We start from the raw sequence: 24,028 nt of genomic DNA on the forward strand, positions 1-24,028 counted from the left end.
GAGGGGGTTTGTCCTTTCTGAAAAGGAAGCCATTTTTGCATGAGTGAGAATAAAAACGCAAAAAAAGAATATAAGGTATTTATCCTCATGGTATGACTTAAGAAAAAAGAGCACATAAAATGTCTAAGTTAGTAACTCACTGTCATGTTTAACGCATTACTACTTATAATCTCTATACTCTCCTTTTACCACATAGGAAAAAAAAATTTATTTTCATTAAAACGTCAGCTTCAATAAATATGTTGCACTCTTACGCATGATGAGATTTTTTTTTCCTCTCCACGAGAACAACTTTACAGTAAGAGTAAAATAAACTGTAAAACATTATCTTTCTGTACAACTTTCCAAAACACTTCTGCATATAAGACAGGCTGTAACACGGAAGCAACCTACACTGGGAAAGACTGCTGTGGGCTGAACTTTGTCCCATTCTCTGTCTAAGCCCACCCCTCCCACCTCAAATATGTTGAAGTCCTAACCCCCAGTACCTCTGAATGTGACCTTATGTGGAAACAGGGTTGTTAGTGATGTAATACTGGAGTAGGGTGGGCCCCTAAATCCAATATGATCAGTGTCATTATGAGAAGCTGGCCTTGTGAAGAAAAACACTAACGGAAAAACCACACGCTGACATCAGAGGCTGAATTATGCAACTGCAAGCCTGGGGAATACCAAAGATTGCCAGCAACCCACCAGAGGTTAGGGCAAGGCAAGGAAGGGCTCTCCGACAGGTTTCAAGAGAAACGTGGCCCAGCTGACACCTTCATTTTTGACCTCCAGCCTCCACAATGGTGAGAGAACAAGTTTCTGTGATACTTCACTGTGGAAACTCCAGGAAATAAATATAGCTTCCATTTGATTAGAAGAGTGAAAAAAGTCAAGAGAAAGCTCAATGTTACAGTCATAATCACTGTAACTCATCAGCCAGCTAAAACAGGACTTGGCCTTCCTTTTGAACAGTCACCGTCAACAAGGTCTCCAGCTCATCACAGAAGTGAACGCACGTTCCTATTCACTATCCCATTTACTCATCATCTAGGAGAGATGGCTATCTAGGCCACTAGGTTTTACAAATGTGTGTGTTTTTCCATCGTCTTCTATTTGGACAGTTTTCCACGTACTTATATCTGAATCGCTTATTTTGACTAGACGGCACAAATACATAGTAAAATGGGATATAACGTGTTTCACCCTTATTCTCCTGCCCACAGAACACCCTTCGTTCCAAAGATGACCATTAATCGGTTATGTATCTTTCCTCTGAGATTCCCTTCATTCGGAAAAATGTATCGTGAACCTGACAGACATCACGGTAACCTACTCCGCGTGTTATTCTGCACCTTGTTCTGACTGCCTCGTGCACGTGGCGATCGTCCTGTGTGTGGAGGACTTATTTGCCGCGCAGTACTCCACTCTACAGATGCACCACACATGCAACCAATGTCACAGGGACGGCTATCTAGATTGCCGCCAGTGTTTCCAACAGTAATCCAAATGATGCCATCTCTGTTATCTCTCCACTGAGCCCTTTCTTTGCTAGCCTATTTAAAATGGCATTCCCTACTCCCTAGCCTGGCCCTCCTTATCTTGCTCCCATGCTTTCCTTTTTCTTCACAGTGCTTTCAGTTTTGTTTGGCACTATAAATGCATTATATATAATGTATGTATTAAATACAACTCACTTATTTTCATCACCCCCCAGAATGTAGGGTCTTATGAAGAGACATATTTTTATTATAGTTTGCAGCTGAACACCTAATACCTGAGCGACTCCCACACAGCTAAAGCAGTTAGTGTTGACTGAATAACTGAATGTTTTATTTAAGCCCACATAAGAAAAACACAGTGCTCACTTAGGGAGCACATATACCAAAAAAACCACTATGTAACGAAAAACTACATCTTCCTTTCAAGGCAAAATACGTCACAGTTTCCAAACGCATCAGTAACTTCTCCTCTTTATCTTGTATTAATTTTCCATCGTGTCAAATGAAACTGTTACATTTCAGTTTGACTCAGATTTGATACACCCTGTGAACTTAACTGAGCCCATCTGACCAAGGATGTTTTCTGCCCCTTCAGAATATTAACCCAAATAACAGGCACTTAATTGAGTCTGCTTCGCTATATGCAGCGGCCCTCCTGCACTGACACTATCATCAGCATGCAATTTCTTCCCCCAGCTGTGCTTTCTCAGAGAGTGACTCAGTATGGTATTATTTCTGGTAAGTGCAGAGGGGGCTGAAATCTCAACTTATCCTGAGAAAGTCAGAACATCTTTAATTTGTCCCAATTGCCTAATAAGGAATGAAGATGTGATAAATCGCATCATTGTCTTGCAGAGAAGCACACGAGGGCCTAAAAGTACAACAAATTGTTCATTGAGAACTGAAAGTTGTGGGGGCCAGGGGGAGACTTTTAACAAAAATAACAACAAACAGAAAATAGATTCTTAGCCATTTTTAGATTAAAATCTGACAAACCTGCTGCTTGTACTATAAAACTCTCTAAAGGTTCAACTGTCCAATATACAACTTTATAGGTATATATATAATTATTATTTACTACGAAGACCTCCATTTGAAAGAAGACCAGCAACCAATAGTTTATTTCAAGAGAATGCAGCAGACTGGTTTCCTAACAACTTTAATTCCACACATTTCTGCACAAATACAACCAATCATGTCTGCAACCAAGAGCCAAGTAACCCCTAAATCTAGCAAAGCAATCATTAGGAAGGTTCATGGGTATTGGGTCATGTTTATTACAACAGCAGCACTTTGAAAAGTTCTTTATGCTTAAGAGCAGAAGGGAAAACATGATATAAGAAACTGCAAGGTAACTTAGATGTAAACGACAATCTTGATCTTATATGCATTCTGAAAATTGGATTTCTGAAAAATAATTCACATATTTTTGAAAACAATTATGGCCACATAACAATAACTTAGAGACTTTTTTGATGAGAAAAAGGAGTGTACTGGATTGCTTATGAAGGCTTTCCCAACACCCAAAAGTTTTTATGCTGATACATTTCCATCTAATATGTTTAAGGTTTTCTTTTTTTATACTCATCTCTGGAAAATCAAAAATTCATCCTGCTGTCCCGTATGAGGTAGAGATCCAGTTTCTTTTCTTCTTCTCCTAATTTTTCTATTTTAGCAATCTCTTCCATGAGGTTCTGATTACCATGTTCACTGCTCCATCAGTTCAGTTCAGTCACTCAGTCGTGTCCGACTCTTTGCGACCCCATGAACTGCAGCACACCAGGCCTCCCTGTCCATCACCAACTCCCGGAGTTCACTCAGACTCACGTCCATCGTGATGCCATCCAGCCATCTCATTCTCTGTCGTCACCTTCTCCTCCTGCCCCCAATCCCTCCCAGCATCAGAGTCTTTTCCAATGAGTCAACTCTTCGCATGAGGTGGCCAAAGTACTGGAGTTTCAGCTTTAGCATCATTCCTTCCAAAGAAATCCCAGGGCTGATCTCCTTCAGAATGGACTGGTTGGATCTCCTTGCAGTCCAAGGGACTCTCAAGAGTCTTCTCCAACACCACAGTTCAAAAGCATCAATTCTTCGGTGCTCAGCTTTCTTCACAGTCCAATTCTCACATCCATACCACAGGAAATGACCACATGACCACAGGAAAAACCATAGCCTTGACTAGACGGACCTTTGTTGGGAAAGTAATGCTCCATGAACTACTATAAAGACTATTCTATCTCACCATAAAGGTCAATTATAAATTTGTCAAAGCTTTCAAGGCAAAATTTTAAAGCAAATGAGATAATTTACTTAGAAGGATAAACGCACAACACCAATTAAAGCAGAAGATAATGTTGTTCTGCTAACTCAAGGATCTGCAACCTAGCGCAAGGTGTGGTACTTTCCAGGAGGAGGTACAGACACAGATCTGGACAGCTTTAAGGAGATCAATCTCCAGATCTCCAACTCCCTCCTGTACCCTTTACTAAACCCGATGCGCATCATTCATTCTCTTACCACCTCCCCTTTCACAGTAGCTCTCCCAACGTGACAGAAGACAGTCATACTTTTTACCTGTCATAAAGCTTAGTAAGGAACTTTGCTTCCAAGAAATTGCCAGGGCACCAAAGGGATAACTGGGAGGATACGGAAGAGTCTCATACAAGCAAAGCAAGAAATACTGAAAGAAACTCATGGCAAAAAACTCCTTACCTGATCAATCAATTAATGGCAAGACTCCTTACCTAATCAATCAGTGTTAGAATTCACAAGTGAAAGTAGTTATCCAGTGGTTGTTCAGTGCAGAAATTGTCATTTTTATTAGAACTGAAAAAGTAGATATTTCTGACAAGAAAACATATCCACTTTGGCTGGTTTGACAACAAGGACTAACAAGTTTCATAGCAACATTTTCCATGAAAATGAGTCAGCAGAGTCCATGAGGTCAAGGTTTTCGGCAAATAGTGTTTGTTTTTTGCAACGAACTCTGATGCATATGGTATTTCAAGATCAAAATATGCACTGCTTAAGTTTCCACAGAATTAGAATTTAAAAATTTACAAATTGTATGGAAACACAAAAGGCCATAAATAGCCAAAGCAATCTTGAGGGGGGGGAAAAAACAGCTGGAGAATCAGGTTCCCTGACTTCAGACTACACTATTAAGCTACAGTGATCAAGACAGTGTGGTACTGGCACAAAAACAGAAATACAAATCAATGGAAAAGGATAGAAAGTTCAGAGATAACCGTATGCACCTATGGTTAAAGGAAGTAAGAATATACAATGCAGAAAAGACAATCTCTTCAACAGGCAGTGCTAGGAACACTGGACAGCTACATGTGAAAGAATAAAATTAGAATACTCTCTAACACCATACACAGAAATAAACTCAAAATGGACTAAAACCTGAAATAAAGGTTGGATACTACAAAACTCTTAGAGGGAGACAAAGGCAGAACACTATTTGACATAAATTGCAGCAAGATCTCTTTTGATCCACCTCCAAGAAACATGAAAATAAAAACAAAACAAAAAAATGAAACCTAACTGAACTTAAAAGCCTTTGCACAACAAAGGAAACCAGAAATAAAACGAAAAGACAACCCAGAGGATGGGTGAAAATGGAGGAACTGACAAGGGATTAATCTCCAAAATATACAAACAGCTCACACGGCTCAATATTAAAAAAAAAAAAACAACAACAACAGTGCAATCAAAAAATGGGTGAAGATCTAAACCGATATTTCTCCAAAGACATACAGATGGCCAAAAAGCATATGAAAAGATGTTCAACATCACTAATTACGAGAGAAATGCAAATCAAAAGCACATGAAAGTATAATTTCAGACCAATCAGAATGCCCATCAAAAAATCTACAAATAAAATATGCTGGGGAAAGTGTGATGAGAATGTAAACTGGTATAACTGCTATGGAGAAGAGCAAAAAGTAAAAAAGAAACACAGAACACTAAAATAGAACTGTATGTAATCCCACTCTGGGGCCTATATCCAGAGAAAACGTAACTTCAAAATGATATATGCACCCCGATGTTCACTGCAGCACTCTTTACAACAGCCAGGATATGGACGCAAGCTAAATTCTTTCACAGAGGAAGAAATAAAGATGAAGTCCATATATACAGTGGAATATTACTCAGCCATAAAATAGAACAAAATAATGCCATTTGCAACAACATGAATGGACCTGCTACTGCTGCTAAGTCGCTTCAGTCGTGTCCGACTCTGTGCGACCCCACAGACGGCAGCCCACCAGGCTCCCCTGTCCCTGGGATTCTCCAGGCAAGAACACTGGAGTGGGCTGCCATCTCCTTCTCCAATGCGTGAAAGTGAAAAGTGAAAGTAAAGTCGCTCAGTCATGTCCGACTCTTCACGATCCCATGGACTGCAGCCTACCAGGCTCCTCCATCCATGGGATTTTCCAGGCAAGAGTACTGGAGTGGGGTGCCATTGCCTTCTCCCTGAATGGACCTAGAGACTATCAAACCGAGAGAAGTCAGTCAGGCAGTGGAAGACAAATACCATGGGTGTGGAAGCTAAAAAAATGGTACAAATGAACTTATTTACAAAATATCAATAGAAACAGCCACAGTTGTCAAAAACACACTTATATTTGTTTGTTTTCTGTATTTGTTATTTGGTTACCAAGAGGGAAAGAGCAGTGGGAGAGATAAATTGGGACTGACATAGACACACTGCTATATATAAAATGGATAACTAATCAGGACCTACTGCATAGCACAAGGAACTCTCCTCAAGATTCCCTAATGACACAGGTGGGGAAAAGAATCTTTAAAAGAGAGTGGATATGTGTGTGAGTGTGTGTGTGTGTGTATGTATATATATATATAAACCGATTCACTTTGGTGCAGCAGAAACTAACACAACATTTTAAATCAACTATACTCCAATAATTTCTTTTTAAAAATGCATTGCCTGGACCTCCCTGGCAGTCCAGCAGTTAAGACTCCAGGCTTCCAATGCAGGAGGCATGGATTCAAACCCTGGTTGGGGAACTAAGATTCCTGTATGCTGAGTAGTGTGGCCAATAAACAAACAAGTGCACAGCCTATATTTATCCTCCTCCTCCCCATTTTAGAAATAAAATTCCCAAGAATTAGAGTTGTTCCACACTACGGTTATGAATTAACAATCTGGTGTAATTATGAAGAACCAAAAGTTCTTTTTTAACAGTAGTCTGAAATGCTATAATATGATAATATGATACTGGCTGAACACAAAACAGTAACATTCCGAACAGTGAGTGAGCTTCCTTTTCTTGGCTGAACAAATTTGTATCAGTAACATACAGAGCTATAGCTATGGTCATTTTTTCCTAATGTTTCTTTTACTCTGATAAAGAAATAGATGCTGTGATAAGTAAAGAAATATACTTTTTATTGTATATTGTGAAAATATAGAAATGTTTTAAAATTTGGTATTCACTGTCCCCCAAAGCTACAGACACTGAATAACAGTTGTACGTGTACAACCTTGTGCCTACCATAGCACTCTGATGACGACTTCCCCTTGAAACGCTCCAAAATAGATGGTACATGAGGTGTACCTAATTTAACCACTTCTCTTTACTAAAACTTTTAGGTAATCTTCAATTTTCTTCAATATAAATAATGCATCATTGAACATTTCTGGATAGAAAGCTTTTTTCAGGATAAAAGAAACATGGTTGAGCCATGCAAAGGAATAATATTCACTACAAAAAGGGATGATTACTTACACACACCAAAACATGGCTGAACCTTGAAAAACAAACATTACATGAAAGAAGCCAGTTATAAAAAACGCAAATGGTACAATCACTTTGAAAAAGTTCAGAAGTACCTCAGAATGTTAAACATCAAGTCACAACATAACCTAGCATTTCTACTCCTAAGTATATATCTAAGATAAATTAAAACATACATCCACACTAAGTTCGAAGTAAATATTCATAGCACTATTATTCATAATAGCCAAAATGTGGAAACAAACCAAATATCCATTAACTGATGAACGGATTAACAAAATGTGGTATAGATTCATACAAATGAGTAACATTCAGCCATATTAGAGAATGAAGTGCTGATAAATGGTAAGGGGAGATGAACCTTGAAACATAACGCTACGTGAAGAAAGTCACGCACAACAGGCCACAAATGGTATGAACTCACTCACATAAAATGTCCACACGAGGTAAACCCAGAAAGAAAACAGACTAGTGGCTGTCACGGCTGGGAGGAAGGGGGGAATGGGGAATGACTGCTGACTTCTTTTAGACGTGATAAAAATATTCTGAAATTAGATAGTGGTGATGCACGCACAGAACTTACATATATACTCTTAAAAGGTGAATTATGATTTATAAATTACAATTCTGACACCAACTGCAACGGGAAGAGAACACCAACATCAAGCAATTCTCCAACACTTTCAATTCTGACAGCATCTACCTACAGACAGCAGCACACCCTGTGAGCTAAGGGCTCAGTCCTTTAAGACGGCTCCCCTGCCCTTCAGAAGCCAAATTACAAACCCTGGTTGTCACTCTGAGCTTCCCACGAAACTCCTCAAAGGTTTGATTACTTTGCTAGATCTACTCACAGAATTCTGAGAAATATTTCACTTACTAGACTACCAGCTTATTAAAAAAAAAAAAAGGTATAATTCAAGAACAGTCCTGTGATACACTGGGCAAGTCATGGGGCAAAGGGCACAGCATTTCCATGTTCTGAGGACTCCACGCATTCAGCACCTCCACGTGTTCACCGAATCCCATCTTTTCAGATTTTTATGGAAGTTTCACTATATGGAAATTGACTGAATCATGGCACTGGTGATTCAACCTCCAACCCCCTTCCTCTCCAGGTCAGAGGGGTATAGGACTGAAAGTTCCAACCCTCCTCTAATCACTCCTTCGGTTTCCCTGGCAACCATTCCCCAACCTCACAAGCCTTTCAAAGTCATTCATTAACATAACAAAAGACACCTTACCCGCTCTCCTCATTCTTCCAAACCCCAATGGTTTTAGGAGCTCAGTGCCAGAAACAGGGACTAAGACCAAATAAATATTTATTACAAATCACAGTATCCGAATAAAGCTGTTACGAAAAAAGACATTAACATCCTCCCTCCAAAAAAAAAAAAAAAGGGTGGGGCGTTAGAGGAAGGTTACTTCCTGAGGGTTTACTCTTAGAGGCAGAAATACGACTAGCAAATATGATATGTGCCAAACTGTATTCATAAAGGGTTCTACAGATTTATATGTTCTCTCCAGCAAAGTATTTAGTATCTATGTCACTGCACTGGGGTGAAAAAGCACCATTTCTCAAAGATGAAAAAAAGAGACTGGCTATTGATTATTATTAAAGTTGAACACTTCTTCCCTATTTCAGTCACATTTTTCTTTTGCAAAGGGTCAGCTGGTTAGTTGTTGGCCTTTAATACAGACATCTTTATGTATGCAACTGTTACACATAAACATTTTTATTTCTCACTAAACAGAGAGATCAGTTACTTTCTTACCATTCTGGTCAGCAATAATTAACTCATCCTGAGTTCTACTTCAGCCTTTAACTTTAAAGTTTTCCTTGAGGTGAGTCTGAGTGAACTCCGGGAGATGGTGATAGACAGGGAGGCCTGGCGTGCTGCAATTCATGGGGCCGCAAAGTCGGACACAACTGAGCGGCTGAACTGAGGTCAAAATACTCTTTAAAAAAGTTGCAGTAACCACTCTCCCCCTCAAATAGGCAGGATGATGTGGCACTACAACATGAGTCCACTTCGATTACGTGTTATTTCCACCTTCCTGAACGCAAATCACTGTTAAGGTAATTGTTCAAAGTGACCTACAGAGATACTCTCAAATAATACCGAGCAGTAAAAAAGAAAAAACTACTGACATCTTCTACAGGCCAAAGTAGAAGTACTGTGTACTTCATTTAATCCTAACAAATCTGCTACCCTCACTTAATCTAAAAAGAACATAAAAATCCAGGGTAAGATCCTGCCATTCAGAAAATACGCGGCAAAGTCATGAATCAAGCTGAGGTGTGCCTGATTCTCCAGTCCACATTCTCCGTGCCACTTCACAGCTCTTCCCAAGCTCAGTTAGACAGGACTTTCAATACGAGTTCTGCCAATCACAACGCGACTAATCATTTCTAAGCTTCCTCAGTGTATATGTGTCATTTTTACAAAAACAAAGTCATTAGTCACAAAATGAATATAAAAATGGGAGGCTTGAAAACTCACTGCAAAATGGAACTTTTAAAAAATACCAATTTTTAAAACAGCAAGATGGAATAATTCTAAACACTTTTCTTGAATTTATCAAGATCCAGGATACCTACCAACAAGCAAAGGTCCTTGCATATCCATTTACAAACATGTGGATCACTCAGTGAAAAACCGTTTTTTAGGGACTGACTGCCAGTCCTCATTTTAGCCAACCTATGCATCATTTTTCAGCAGAAAAAGCCACATCAACTACATTGCTTTTTATTCTCCTTTACCACATGAAGATGTTTTCAGCAATATATGTACCATCCAGGAAGTAGCACCGTGTGGAGCAGCAGAAATGGCTACATTAGCTACCTAAGAGATAAAGACTTCAGGGCCTGGTGAGCAAGCAGTAACACAACACCGAACAGGACAAGGTCGAGAAGAACAAAATCAGACCAAGAAATCATCTACTCTACCCTATGTAACGGATACCACTGTGGTAACAGAAAAGTCATTTGAATTATACAACTCTTACAGGACCCTTCATTAGCTTTAAAAACTGCTATTTTAAGACCAAACCATCCACCTGACAAGAGTAGGACGGACATCCAAAGGATACAAGACACCAGTTTACAATCCCACAAAGATTTTCACACTCATGAAACAAAAAAGTAACCTGAGCATTAAGACAAGAGTCCATATACCAACATTTTCATTTTCCAAGAACTCATTCACTCATTTAAAAAGGGTAGCATTATCTGATAAAATTAGATGAAGTCCTTCAATAAAACACATTTTTCTTTTAAAATATCTTAGTATTAAAGTATCAATATGATTTGGGGCAAACCAAAACATAGGAACTTAGGTACAGCCCCCTACTTTATACTAGGGCTATTATTAAAATAATTCTACTTACATAGACTCATGTACTGTCTTCCTGAGCTGGTATAATACAATCAGGCTACTGTGCAATGGTAAGAGGGCCCTTAAGAAAAAAATTAATGCTGAAATAATTCTTGTCTTGAGGTAACTTTCGACATTCTACTCTCCATAAGCACCACTGTTTTCAATCACAACTTTAGTTGTACCCTGTATCAACAAAATTTCCACTCTGTAAGATCCTTTCAAACAAATAATAAACAGTGATGCTTTTATAAAGATCACACTATCTGGTAACGTACGACATTACAGAATAGTATATGTACTGAGATCTTGGTTTTGTAGAAAAACACTTATTTGTTGATTTGTCTGGAAGGACATTCATCAAAACTAGTAGATGTCTCAGGCAGCTATGCTGACTAAGTAACAGTTATCTTAGCAGTTATCTCAAGGATTATGGGTGTGCTTTTATTTTTTAGATTTTATGTGTATTCTGATTATCTGCATTTAACACGTTATTTTTTTAAGCTTGTTCTTAAGACAGAACAATTTGAATTAAAAGAAACCTGTGAGCCACGTTTTATTCAATACCACCAATTCAAACCCATATATTCAGAGTTAAGATAATGCAACTCAAGAAATGTTACTGAAATCTCCTCAGTCAACAAGGTTCAGTTTTTAAACAATAAATTCCTTCAAACAGGAAAATGGTGCCTATAAGAAAGATGTAACTTCATGTCTGTTTTTACAACTGGGTGGGTAAAGGTGGAAAATGGCTTGGAATGCCCAGGTGACCAGAGATAAGGAAGATCATAGGGGAAAACTACTAACACTGGAGAAACAAGACAAAATAACTTCATTGATTTAGACACTGATTCGTAAAGGAAATCACAGAAGAGCAGAAAATAAATAAATCAGAGATAGTAAATACCTACAGGATGATAATGGGAAAAAGAAAAAGCCAGAAAAAACGGAATGCCCGTATATTTATGCAAACCATTCTGAAAAGCAAATTTTAAAAATTATCTAACAATTTATAACTCAAATTGAACCAACTCTGGTTTCTTCACCAGAAAAAGCATGCCTTTCAATTAAGACTCAGTAGCAGAGCCAACACCACCCTAAGAAATGTCTCAAGACATTTTGTGCCTACTTTTGGAAAGAACTAGTTAAAAATGAGGTAAACAGCTAAGCAATTAATATGTAAACAGCCAATTTTTACATATTAAATCAATCTAGAAGTAATCATCAGATGTGAAGGGAATGCGGTTTTGAAAAAACACACAGGGTAAAAGCACAAAGCTAATTTTACTGACTCACATAAAGAAAATATCTTTCAACCATAATAAGTAACTCCACTAAGATAAACCATAAGAAACGGCCAATATTCAAGCATTTTTTAAAAATCTATGAAAACAGCAATTTCATATGGTCCCACTCAAGAGGTCTAGTGATCGATATTTAACCACCATCTCTCTGGCGGAAAAAAGGCCCTGGTTTATAGCTTTTGCCCATTTTCCATTGTAGCTTGTCAATACACCATCACTGAACAGGAAGCTGGAGAGACGCACACAATCACACCATCAGTTCACCAGCTCCAACACACCACTGGTTCCACCGAATGCTCTGATCAAAGGATCATCAGCATGGCTCCTAAAATCTTCTCCTTCTCTAAAACAATCTGTTGCCTGAATTATCCAGTTTCCCACTTACGCTATGAAGAAAGTAAAACAGTGATGAGGGGGCAGGAGCTATTTTAAACTGAGCAGTGAGGAAATGAGTTGATATTTCAGTGAGATCTTAAAGATAAGAGGCCAACCGTAGGGGGAAGACTATTTCAGGCAGAGGAAACAACCCATGTAAAAGCCTTAATAAGGAAAGAACAAGCAGGACATGTTTAAGAAAACAAGCGTTAACGTGGCAAGCACGTAGTGAGCACGGATGAAATACTCCTGAGAGGGTGGCAGGGCTGCGGCGTATACACAGCGTGGTTCTCTTTCCTGGATGAGTATAGCTTGTACTCTACTGAGTAGACTGGAGGCACTTTCACACAGTAGTTCAATAAATGTTAAAAGAATGAATGAATGCACACGTCAGTGAATCATTTTAACAATCCCTTATGAGACTTAGGTCAAAGCCTATTAATCTTATTACCCTTCTCAATATAATCATTCTGATTACTTCACAATCTATGTAGAACGCTATGAAGTTAAAGCAGTGTAAGAATGATGGGCATCAACCTATGAATATAGCTGAAATAAATGTAGTGGTTAAGACTATCCATCAGAAATAAGTTGAAAACAAAACAAAACAAAACAGACTATCCGTCAGTTCAGAAATAATTATCTTATTAATCCAAGATGGTTATTTCATATGTGAAATACTAACATATGAATTCAGATAGCTGCTTAAAGTACAGAATGACAAATTCAGTACTGTAGGAAAACATTTGCTAGCATGTCATCTGAAATGACTTTACACAGTAGGTAAGTTTTTAAAAAATTATAATAGTCATATGTGTTCGTATAAATTATAATTTCATATTTAATGTGAAAGAAAAACAAAATACCAAGCCTGATTTATAGATATTATTGTTTAGGAGTTAAAGTATGTAACAAGCATAAACAAGTTAAATTATACTTGCATACTACAAAATCTGTAAAGATACATACATGTCTACACCTCTGTGATCATGAAAATTAATTCCATATTATTGGCCACAGAACAATCTGTCAGACAAGACAATCAAGACAGAAATTACTACATATTACACAAATTAAGACTGGTCTATAGGGAATATATGCTTGCACATAAAAAATTACTCATTCAGGAGCACCTAAGCCACCTATCTCAATAATTTATTTTAAAAGATTTCTTTAAATCAATAGGAAATGAGACCTGTAACTCAGAAAAAAAATTCTTTTTAAATCTTGTCTCATCAGAATGAAATAGTTTGCATATACTCTTGAACTCTCATTTCCTACCTAAATAGCAGGTAAGCTGAAGTTTAAATATATTCAGTATCTTTCATTAAGAACACAAATATACATATAGTATGACTCAACAGGCATGTACACTAACATACCTAGCTGCTGCTTCACCTCTGAATACAGTTAACGGTGCTGAGAGATTCCCCCTCGCCTTTGAGGGTGAGTAAACAGGCAGCGCAGTACCGAAAGGAGAAGGCCCAGTAGCAAATTTTTGTTTGTACCCTAAACATCCCTCCTGCAAATCTTGAGATTTCTGCTTGAGCGGTCTACAGAAGGAAAAAAAAGAAAAAGCTAAGAATACTGTCAGGAAAACTACTCTTTTGGTAATGGCAACTGCCTTCCTTTAATAAAAGGAGTTTGGCAACAAAAAAACAATTAGTTTTGGTTTCAAGTCTCATTTGAGCCCATATTCCTGATAAAACAAAGGTAAGTGCAGTCCCAGTGTCTACATCTACGTAAACCAACAAGACTCAGAATTCAAGAAACAAAGCCTAAAGAAATACGTGCTCAGTCGCATCCAACTCTCTTCGACCCCATGGACTGCACGCCACCAGGCTCCTCTGTCCATGGGACTTTCCTGGCAAGAATACTGGAGTGGGTTGCCATTTCCTCCTCCAGGGGATCTTCCCGACCCAGGGATCGAACCTGTGTCTTCTAACTGCAGGATGCTGCACTGTGTCTCCTGCACCGCAGGCCACCAGGGAAGCCCAAAAGAAATATGCGGCAAGCCAACAATAGTTTTCTTTTTAAAGTGGGTCCCTACTTTGAAATCTGGCTTTCCTTTTCTTTATTCCATTTACCTTATTCTCTTTCCATTCCTTTCTCATCGCCTCTGTGGTTTACCATTTTCCTGGGTATTCTCACCTTCTACACATAAAAATCCATTTCAAACTTACCATTTTCTCTTGTATCTAAATTTGTGTTTACTTAATTCTGATGGGACTATATGGTTTTAGGTGAAATACTTTTAATTGAAATACTTTTACTTAAGAGAAACATACATATAAACTGTTATCAAAGACATGAGTAACAAGCAGCCATTCACTTAGCAAATGTGACTGCCCATCAGGTACAAGATTGTGCTTGGCAGGTACCGGGAAACCTACGTTTCTTGTGTGGGACAAGCCAAGGAGAAACTAGTAGGACACGTCATCAGAGAGGTCAGCCACACAGATGATGGAAGACCTGGTAGGCACTGTTGTATTCTGGCATTTACTCTAAACGATATGGGAAAATCACCAAAGTGTTTTTGAATACAGGAGCAAAATAATTAGACTTTCATTTCAAATGGACTGCCCAGGTTGCTATGTTCATGAGAAAAGAGAAGAGCAAAAGCAGCAGGGAGACCAGACAGGAGATGACTAATAACACAGTGAGAGATGATGGCTCCATGGGGTTCGGGGCGGGGGTGGGGATGGCGGGGGGAGGGCGCAGATGAAGACAGAAAGCTGTGGTCATGTTTATTCTTTAATTTTTAAAAAGTTTTTTTGTATTTTTGCTGTACTGGCAAAACACACAAAATTTCATTGTGGCACATGGGCCCCATGGCATATGGAATCTTACTCCCCCGGGGCAGGAATCAAACCCACATCCCCTGCATTGGAAGGATTCTTAACCACCGGATCACCAGGAAGTTCCCATATTTATTCTTATGGTAGATTTTAAGGTAAATAAAGGACACATTCTCGTGCTACACTATTTTGAATTAGCGTGAATGTGTAAGAAAGAGGAATCAAGAATGTCTACAAGGTTACAGTCAGAGAAACAAGAGATTCAGTTCACTTCAGTCAGTTGTGTCAGACTCTTTGTGACCTCATGGGACTGCGGCACGCCAGGCCTCCCTGTCCAACACCAACTCCTGGAGCTTACTCAAACTCATGTCCATTGAGCCGGGGATGCCATCCAACCATCTCATCCTCTGTCATTCCCTTCTTCTCCTGCCCTCAATCTTTCCCAGCATCAGGGTCTTTTCAAATGAGTCAACTCTTCCCATCAGGTGGCCAAAGCACTGGAGTTTCAGCTTCAACATCAGTCCTTCCAGTGAATATTCAGGACTGATTTCCTTTAGGATGGACTGGTTGGATCTCCTTACAGTCCAACAGACTCTCAAGAGTCTTCTCCAACACCATAGTTCACAAGCATCAATTCTTAGGCACTCAGCTTTTTTATAGTCCAACTCTCACATCCATACATGACTACTGAAAAAAACCATTGCTTTGACCAGATAGACCTTTGCTGGCAAAGTAATGTCTGTCTCTGCTTTTTGATATGCTGTCTAGGTTGGTCATAACTTTTTCCCCAAGGAAGAAGTGTCTTTTAATTTCATGGCTGAAGTCACCATCTGCAGTGATTTTGGAGCCCCCAAAAATATAAAGTCTGCCACTGTTTCCCCACCTATTTGCCAGGAAGTGATGGGACTACATGCCATGATCTTAAGTTTTCTAAATGTTGAATTTTAAGCCAACTTTTTCACTCTCCTCTTTCACTTTCATCAAGAGGCTCGTTAGTTCTCCTTTATTTTCTACCATAAGGGTGGTGTCATCTGCATATCTGAAGTTATTGATATTTCTCCCGGAAATCTTGATTCCAGCTTGTGCTTCATCCACCCCAGCATTTCTCATGATGTTCTCTGCATATAAGTAAAATAACCAGGGTGACAATATACAGCCTTGACATACTCCTTTCCCAACTGGGAACCAGTCTGTTGTTCCATGTCCAGTTCTAACTGTTGTTTCCTGACCTGCATACATATTTCTCAAGAGGCAGGTCAGGTGGTCTGTATTCCCATCTCTTTAAGAGTTTTCCACAATTTGCTGTGATCCACACAATCAAAGGCTTTGGTATAGTCAACAAAGCAGAAGTAGATGTTTGTCTGGAACTCTCTTATTTTTTTGATGATCCATCGGATGCTGGCAATTTGATCTCTGATTCCTCTGCCTTTTCTAAATCCAGCTTGAACATCTGGAAGTTCCCGGTTCATGTACTGTTGAAGCCTGGCTTGGGTTCAGTTGACATTTAATAAAATAAGGCACACTGGAATAGGAACAACCACTGGAGTGGGAGAGGGAGAAGGAGAATGAGGAGTTCAGTTCTGACAGGTTAAATCTGGGATATCTAACTGAAAATGTTGACTAGCCAGGTTAGGAAGGTTAGGAAGGAGATCCAGGTGAGAGATAACATTCTTAGCTTGAAATACATGATAATTCCAGCTAGAGGCTGAGATGAAATCACAGAAGACTATGTATAAATACAGAAGAGGTCCAAACATAGAGGTCTAGGACACTGCCTTATTTTTCAGAAGTTGGGGCAACAAAAAGGAACCAGTAAAAGAAAGTGAAAATAAGCAGTAGTGCCCCAGAAACAAAGAGAGGAAAGATTTCAAAGAACGCTTTAGCTGCTACATCCAGTGAGATTAAGACTGAGAACTGACTAGGCAATTTGTTACCAAGGAGGTCACCAGTAAGCCATCTCAACAAGAACTGTTTAGGTAGCAGGGAAGATGAAAAAAAAAAAAAAGAAAGAAATTTTGTGCTGCATCCAAGACAGAGAGGGAGTGCTGGTAGCCACAAATAACAACTCTTTTGAAGAACAGCGGCTGAAGAAAAATGTGCTATTGGAGTACGTTTGTTTTTAAAGATGGGAGATATTTTAGCATATCTACATGCTGACAGGAATAATGCAATACAAATGGGAAACACTAATGAGACAGCTCACTGGCTGGCAGGAGAATGGGATGAATCCTCAGGCAGTGCCACGGTCCTGACAGGAAGTGGACAGAACCAAGAGCAAAAGAGGTGATGATCACAGCAAACAGGAAGCGCATACAGTCTGGGTATCGATGCGAGGAGACATGCAAAGTTTTTGCCTGATTGCTTTCATTTTTAATACACAGGAAACAAGGTCATCAGCTGAAAATGAAGAGAAAAGAGGCACCAAAGGTTTGTGGAGATGTGCAAAATAGTCATTTGGGCAGCTGGCGGAGTAATTCCACCAGGGATCCATTGATACTACGATTAAGCACAAAGGACCTTCCTTGGCCAACACAAATGGACAACAAGTCAGCATAGGAATGTCTTCCTTGATTCAAGCCCAGCTGCCAGGTATCAGCTGGACTGGAAGGAGAACTGGATGGGGGGGGGGGGGGGGGGGGGGGGAGGAGGGAGGTTGGTGATTACCAGGTACACATGAAATGAGAGGCGCTAAATAAGAGCTGGATCTGCGTGCTCAGTCGTGCCAGACCCTCTGCAACCTCATCAACTGTAGCCCACCAGGTTCCTTTGTCCATGGGAATCTCCAGGCAAGAATTCTGGAGTAGGTTGCCAGCCCTCCTCCAGGGAATCTTCCCAGGAATTGAACCCACGCCTCTTGCATTTCCTGCATTGGCACGTGAATTCTTTGACACCTGGGAAGTCCAAAAGAGAACTGATATACAAAACCGAAAAATTTTAACAGTGGACTATGGATTCAAAGTACGGTAAATAATCAAGTAAGCATGTAGAAGAAGGGGGCTCAGGGCACCTAAAAAGGGAGCAGCAGCAATGAATCGTACGTCCCAGACACAGAAGTACAGTTCAAGTTGGGGGGTCCTCAACAGAAGGAGCTAGAGAGAGTAGGCTGAAGCCCTGATAGAATGCTTGAAAGTGTGTCCTGTGAAATAATAAAGTACAGGCGGGTCTGGTTAAAATGTAACAGAACTACTTTAAAGACTAAAGCAAAACCTCTCCCCAGGCAAAGTGAGCCTGCAGATGAGGGTAACTAGAAGCCTAAGGGACTGGAGCTGAAGAATACCACAGGAATTGTAGCTGGAGGTTCCCACACATGGAATCCCCAAGAAAACCATTTCCAGCACTCCTCTGGAGCCAGTTTTTAACAAACGGTCCAACTCAGAAGGCACAGCGGCCACATGAAAACCACACCTGTCCCCCAGGCCCCTTTCCCCACTGAGCTGGACCCCAGACAGGTGATTCCAACAGCATACTAAAGAGGAACTGGCAAAGTGAAAAAGAGAAGCTGATTCTCAGGACTTTTCCTCCAAAGTAGACCTCTTGCTCTGAAGCAGTTCGGAGCTACGAAGAAAAGTTCTATGGCATGGTTAAGAGTTTGAATACATTGTTATTCTGAACACACGGCTTCTAATGACAAAAATAAGACTGTGTACATGTTCGTCACTCAGTTATGTCCGACTTTTTGCGACCCCATCAGACTCCCCTGTCCATGGAATTCTCTAGGCAAGAATACTGGAGTGAGAAGACATTCCCTTTTCCAGGGGGCCTTCCTGATCCGAGGATCAAACCCATGTCTCCTGCATTGCAGGCAGCTTTTTTACTGTCTGGGCCACTAAGGAAGCCCCTAAAATAAGACTATTACTGACAAATAAGCAGACTTTTTACCACCTAGAACTAGACAAGCTATCTGGTTTTTCTAAGGGCTGGAAATTCAGGGAAAGACAATCTCTAGGGAGGCCTTGAAGGTACAGTGAGAGAAAGTAGTTTTCTGCTTAAACTCTTATCAAGTCCCATCCATTGCATCCCTACAAATATCCAAGGGCTCCCACTATTAGGTACTAAATATATCCAAAAAATTCATTTTTGCTTTACTGAGCAAAAAGTAAACACAGACTAAATTAAATGAAACAAAATGATTTTGGTTTAGTACAAGATGCTTACATATATTCAATTCTAAAGATTTAACAAAAAATCTTAGTCTTCTCCTTTCTTGAAACGCTTTTGTTATTTTTCTAACTTTGTGAATTACAAGCTTAATTTAAACACATTTAAAATCAATACTTATTTGTTGGGACTTCTCTGGTGATCCAGTGGCTGAGACAACACTCTCTCCCAATGCAGGGGGCCCGAATCTGATCCCTAGTCAGGGAACCAGATCCCACATGCTGCAACTAAAGATCCTGCATGCCACAACTAAGACCTGATGCACATAAATAAGGAAATAACTTTAAAAAAAGAAATGCTCATTAAAAAATAAAATAATCAATACTTATTCAAGAAATTATAATAGACAAAAAAAAAAAAAAGGCAATCTTAGCATGAATTTCTGGGTAAGCTTCCAGATGGAAACAGTGCTCAAAATTCAGTCATCCTCAAATACACCTAAATTGAATACGGCATTATCTAACGCTTTCTAGGAAAAAGAGGGAGTTTGTTCTATTACAATCCATTTTGACTAAAACAGATTTGCAGGTATTTTAATGGTGTTATGATAAAGATAACTCATCATCAAATTTGGGGCTTTCCGTTCAAAAACTCCTTTTGGATGAGGTCCCAGAGCAGTTTCAGCTAAATCTTGCCCTGTTCATTACTTGTCAGTATTATAGAAAGTGCAACTATACTTAAGCTTTGAACTGAGGTAGCAGAATGTATAAAGTTAATAATTAACAAGCTAAATTCCAAGTTTTTCCAGGTAGTACGAAAAAAATCAGAATAAAAGCTCTCACCAAACTATTGAAGATAAGCACCATGTTTCACTCAGTTCCTCTCAAGAATGCACACGGAACCCATAACGTCCCCCTCTGAAACAGACGTAAAACTTTACTAACAATTAACATTCAATAAATGTTAAAATATTATTTTCATAAGAACTGAGATTAAGAACACTGAAATAGATGAAAAGCAATATTGCAACTGAGACAAAAGTCTTATGGAGCCTTAACAAAGTATTTGAGACTCATCCTAAAGCAGATGAGAAATCTAAATGCGTTATCTTTCATGATTATCTTCTTTCACAACAGAGACAACTGGGACCTAAAAACACACTAACAACCGATCCTACTGAATAAACGTGACATCAGGTTAAAGCACTTTACGAATGTTAATTGATAGTCTCTCACAATCTATTCCGACAACATGGGCACAGTTGCGATGTCTCACCAGTGTGCTTCTTAATAACTTTACTAACTACATCTGATAAAGAACACACCTTCTAAACTATTCTAAAGGATATTACAACAACAACAAAGACAACTGCCTACAAGTCAAACGTATCTTGACAAAAAAAGCATCAACACACGTCAAGTGTTCCAACAATTATGAAGCGGAATGATCCTCAGATTTATTTAGCCTCAGAACATTATAAATTACTCCAAGGTAGGAATAATGCCTTGAAAATACAGTATTTTTTTTAAGGTACAACAATAAAAAACCCAGTCATTATGAGCTATAATTTACTGGTAAAATTATTTTAACATGTCTCAATGCTGCTGACTGTCAAGAACCCTGATAAAATTCTTACCCCAAATAAAATAGAGTAAGCACTTTTTGCTCAACATATAATGCTTACATTATTCCTACCGTCACTATTATCATTTGTCACTAGGTTTCTCAACAGACTACAAGGAGTACACATGTGCATTACCAACTCATTCTTTCTGTAAGAACTACATATTTAAAGAAAAACTAATACACCACTCTAACAGTAAAGTTTAAGAGATTACTCTCCCTATTATTTGTAGGAACCATACAAAACTATCAGTAAAGTCTAAAAATCTGAAAATTCTATTTAAATGCACACAAAATCTTCAACAAATAAGGTGTTAACACATCAAAAATGTCCACCTAAATTCAAAAGTTATCTGTAAAAAAATTAATATTCTTTATACTGTAATTATCAAGGTTGACTCTGCACCACATTAATTTGGACTTCTGAAGAATCCAAATAAAAATAAGTACCTTCTTATTATATGTAAATAAGAAAAAAGCAGACAACACAACCTTTATGTTAAGAATAAATGCAGTACTACCAATCATTCTCTTTTTAGCACGTTTTACCAGTTTTAATACTAGATGGAAAGTTCAAATGTGGAACCACAAATCATTACTCAGAGTCCTTCACTTGTCACTACTATCAATGCAATACTACATTTATTTGCAAACAGTGACCAAAACGTCAAAATAAAACTTTTGAAAAAGTGCTTTATTTAAAAATACTTCTTATAGAAAAGGAATCCACTAGTGCCCCTGGGAAATTTTTAAAAGCAGAACATGTTGTACTGCAAAGATTATTTACATAAAACAGAACCAGAAATATATTACTATTCAGTAAATACACTATCAAAAACATCTAATATGGGATAGAGAATAGAAATACTAGTTTGTTAAAAGTCTTCTTCCCTTCATTAAAAAAACATGGATTTTATTAAACTGACAATAGGAAAATGTAACCCAGTAATAATCTTAGCCCTATAAAGTTACTTATTAACCTTTAAATAGACTGCTATGAATCTACACTTCCTCCTGTTCACCTGCCATCTTTTCCAATTTTAAATAGACACTAAGGGTGTAAGACAGACAGTCCTTGCAACATCAATAATGAGGAAAGAACACACTCAGCTTAAGCTTAAGAAAAAGATAATTGTGGGTTTTGTCTGCTCCGAAGACTCAGCACCCAACACAGGTGCCAGCATAAAATAGGTGCTTAATGAATATCTGTAGAGTAAGTGGTGAGGTTTAATTATATTACAGCAACATTAGCTCTCTTCCCTTTAGAGTTCTCCCTTCCTCAAAAAAGCAACTCAAAACCATGCCAGATTCCCTCAAAAGCACATAAACTTCTCTATTCATAATGAGATATAAAGCTGGGTCTCAAAAGAATCAAATATCAACAGAAAACAAGCCACTCCTCTTCACCTTCTCTATTCTTTCAAAACAAAATTAGATCAATAATGTTGATTTTTAAGAAATATCAAAATGTCTACCAACTTTCCTCAAAATTAAAAAAAAATTCACATTTCAAACGTATTCTCTATGCTCCTAATATTGGAAATAACTGATTTTTCAACACTATCTTGGATGAAATAAAAAAACAAGCTTATAAACCAAAATAACGTGTTTGCCAATTTTTTCCTTCATCTGAAGCTAGAGGTTCTGTGCCTAAATTTCTACTAGCTATGAGATCAGCTTTGTCTGACATTTCAAAATTCACTTTCATGCGTTTTACTGAATATCTACTATACGCCAGGCCCTTTAACAAAATGTTAATTTTGTAAACTGAACATTAGCACCAAAGTCCCCTTCAAAAATGTGTCACTTAAAATAAGAGCAGCAGCTAAAGAGGACTCCCAATGTTTCCGGTACACCTTAAGTCAATGTATCGAGGCTCTTTTCACTATTCATGCGGCATCAGCGAGCCGCTAACTACCACACCCGCTACCAAAAAATCACTAGCAAAGCGGCAAGCGCTGGGTAAAACAACCTGTAAGAGTAGGACGAGCTCCTCTTCGGAGGTGGTCAGGGCTTTTTCTCCGCTGCCCAAAGCGAACCGCGGCGAGACCCGCGGGCGGCTCGCGCCGGACGCCCCTGGCCAGAGTCCGACTCCGAGCCGCGGGCCCCGCCCCGCCGAAACGCTCACCTGGAGGACCCGGGCCCTCTCCACCCGCCCCCTGCACCACCCTCCCGACTTCCAGACCGGCAAAGTTTGGGGGAGGGGGAGCCTTCATTTCCATTTCACAACAGGGGGGCAGTGGGCTCTCACCCGTCCGCCAGCCTTGAATCCGGAACAGAGTCTGGAACCCTCTCCCAGAAGGAATGGAAGAAAAACCAAAGCCAGGGTCCGCAGGAGGACGTCGCCCAAACCTGAAAATGGAGCCGCAGGCTCAGCCCGCAGCGCACGGCGGGCAGGGCCGGGCCGCACTCGCCCCGGAGCCCTAGGCAGTAGGGGTTCGGGGCGTCGGGCCTCCGCCCCAGGGGCCGCGAGGGCGAGGTGGGAGGCCCGGGGCGCGCCCCGGGCCGGAGATGCACTCACCGTAGCCTTTTGTCTCCGCCGCTCGCTCCGGCAGCAGCCGCTCTCGGCGCCGGCTCCGCGGCTGCTGTCCCCCCACGCCCGCAGCTGCGCTCCCCGGCGCGCTCGCCGCTTCCTGGCCCCTCCCTCCACGCCCAGGCTCGCGCGCAGGCGGGGCGAGAGGCGGCGCGCGCTCCGGGAGCCGCGGGAGGGCCGCGCCGCCGCGCAGCTGCCGCCGGCTGGCCCCGCCTCCTGCCCCGCCTGCGGGGATGGGCTCCGGCCCGCACCTCCGCGACGCGCCCCGCCCGCGACCTCCGCGGGCTAGAAGCCCTTTCCTGGACAAGCAGAGGGCAGAGTCCGCGCTGGAGCCCGCGCGGGAAAGAACGCGCCGGAAGATGGCGACCGGGGCTGGGTGGGAACGTTCGGGAGCCCCTCCCCACGCTCAGGCCGGCGGCCCGCAGCGGCGGCTCGCGCCCCTTCCCCAGACAGCGCGGAGAGGCGGCGCCTGCACTCGTAGTGCAGACGTTCCCAGGCGGGCGAGGGTCGGCGCTGAGCTGTCTGCCTCTCAGTAGCAGTTGAGAGGTACATGCCCTGAAATCACTAAACCACGCTTTAAAAAAAAAAAAAAAAGGAAACTTAAGAATTGTTGCATCCATCATTACCTGTCTTAAGGCCGAGAGTATCCACCTGGCATTTGATAT

At 40.3% G+C, this 24,028-nt stretch overlaps 1 protein-coding gene across 9 annotated transcripts in view; it reads right to left on the reverse strand.

Annotated features, from left to right (window-relative positions):
• Positions 1-23,417, reverse strand: part of CDC42SE2 (CDC42 small effector 2) — a 117,877-nt gene extending 94,460 nt beyond the window's left edge. For 3 of the 9 annotated variants that reach the window (XM_060415628.1, XM_027969959.2, XM_015095934.3), the window contains exon 1: positions 23,352-23,417. The gene's annotated coding sequence lies outside the window, so the exon portion shown is untranslated. Of the gene's footprint in view, positions 1-20,049; positions 20,125-22,802; positions 22,923-23,081; positions 23,183-23,351 lie in introns of those variants that run through there. The other 6 variants (XM_060415630.1, XM_042250268.1, XM_060415629.1 and 3 more) reach the window with 4 other exon arrangements.
• Between the last annotated feature and the right edge of the window lie 611 nt (positions 23,418-24,028).

This window comes from Ovis aries, chromosome 5 (assembly GCF_016772045.2).
Source record: "Ovis aries strain OAR_USU_Benz2616 breed Rambouillet chromosome 5, ARS-UI_Ramb_v3.0, whole genome shotgun sequence".
Lineage (NCBI taxonomy): Eukaryota > Metazoa > Chordata > Mammalia > Artiodactyla > Bovidae > Ovis > Ovis aries.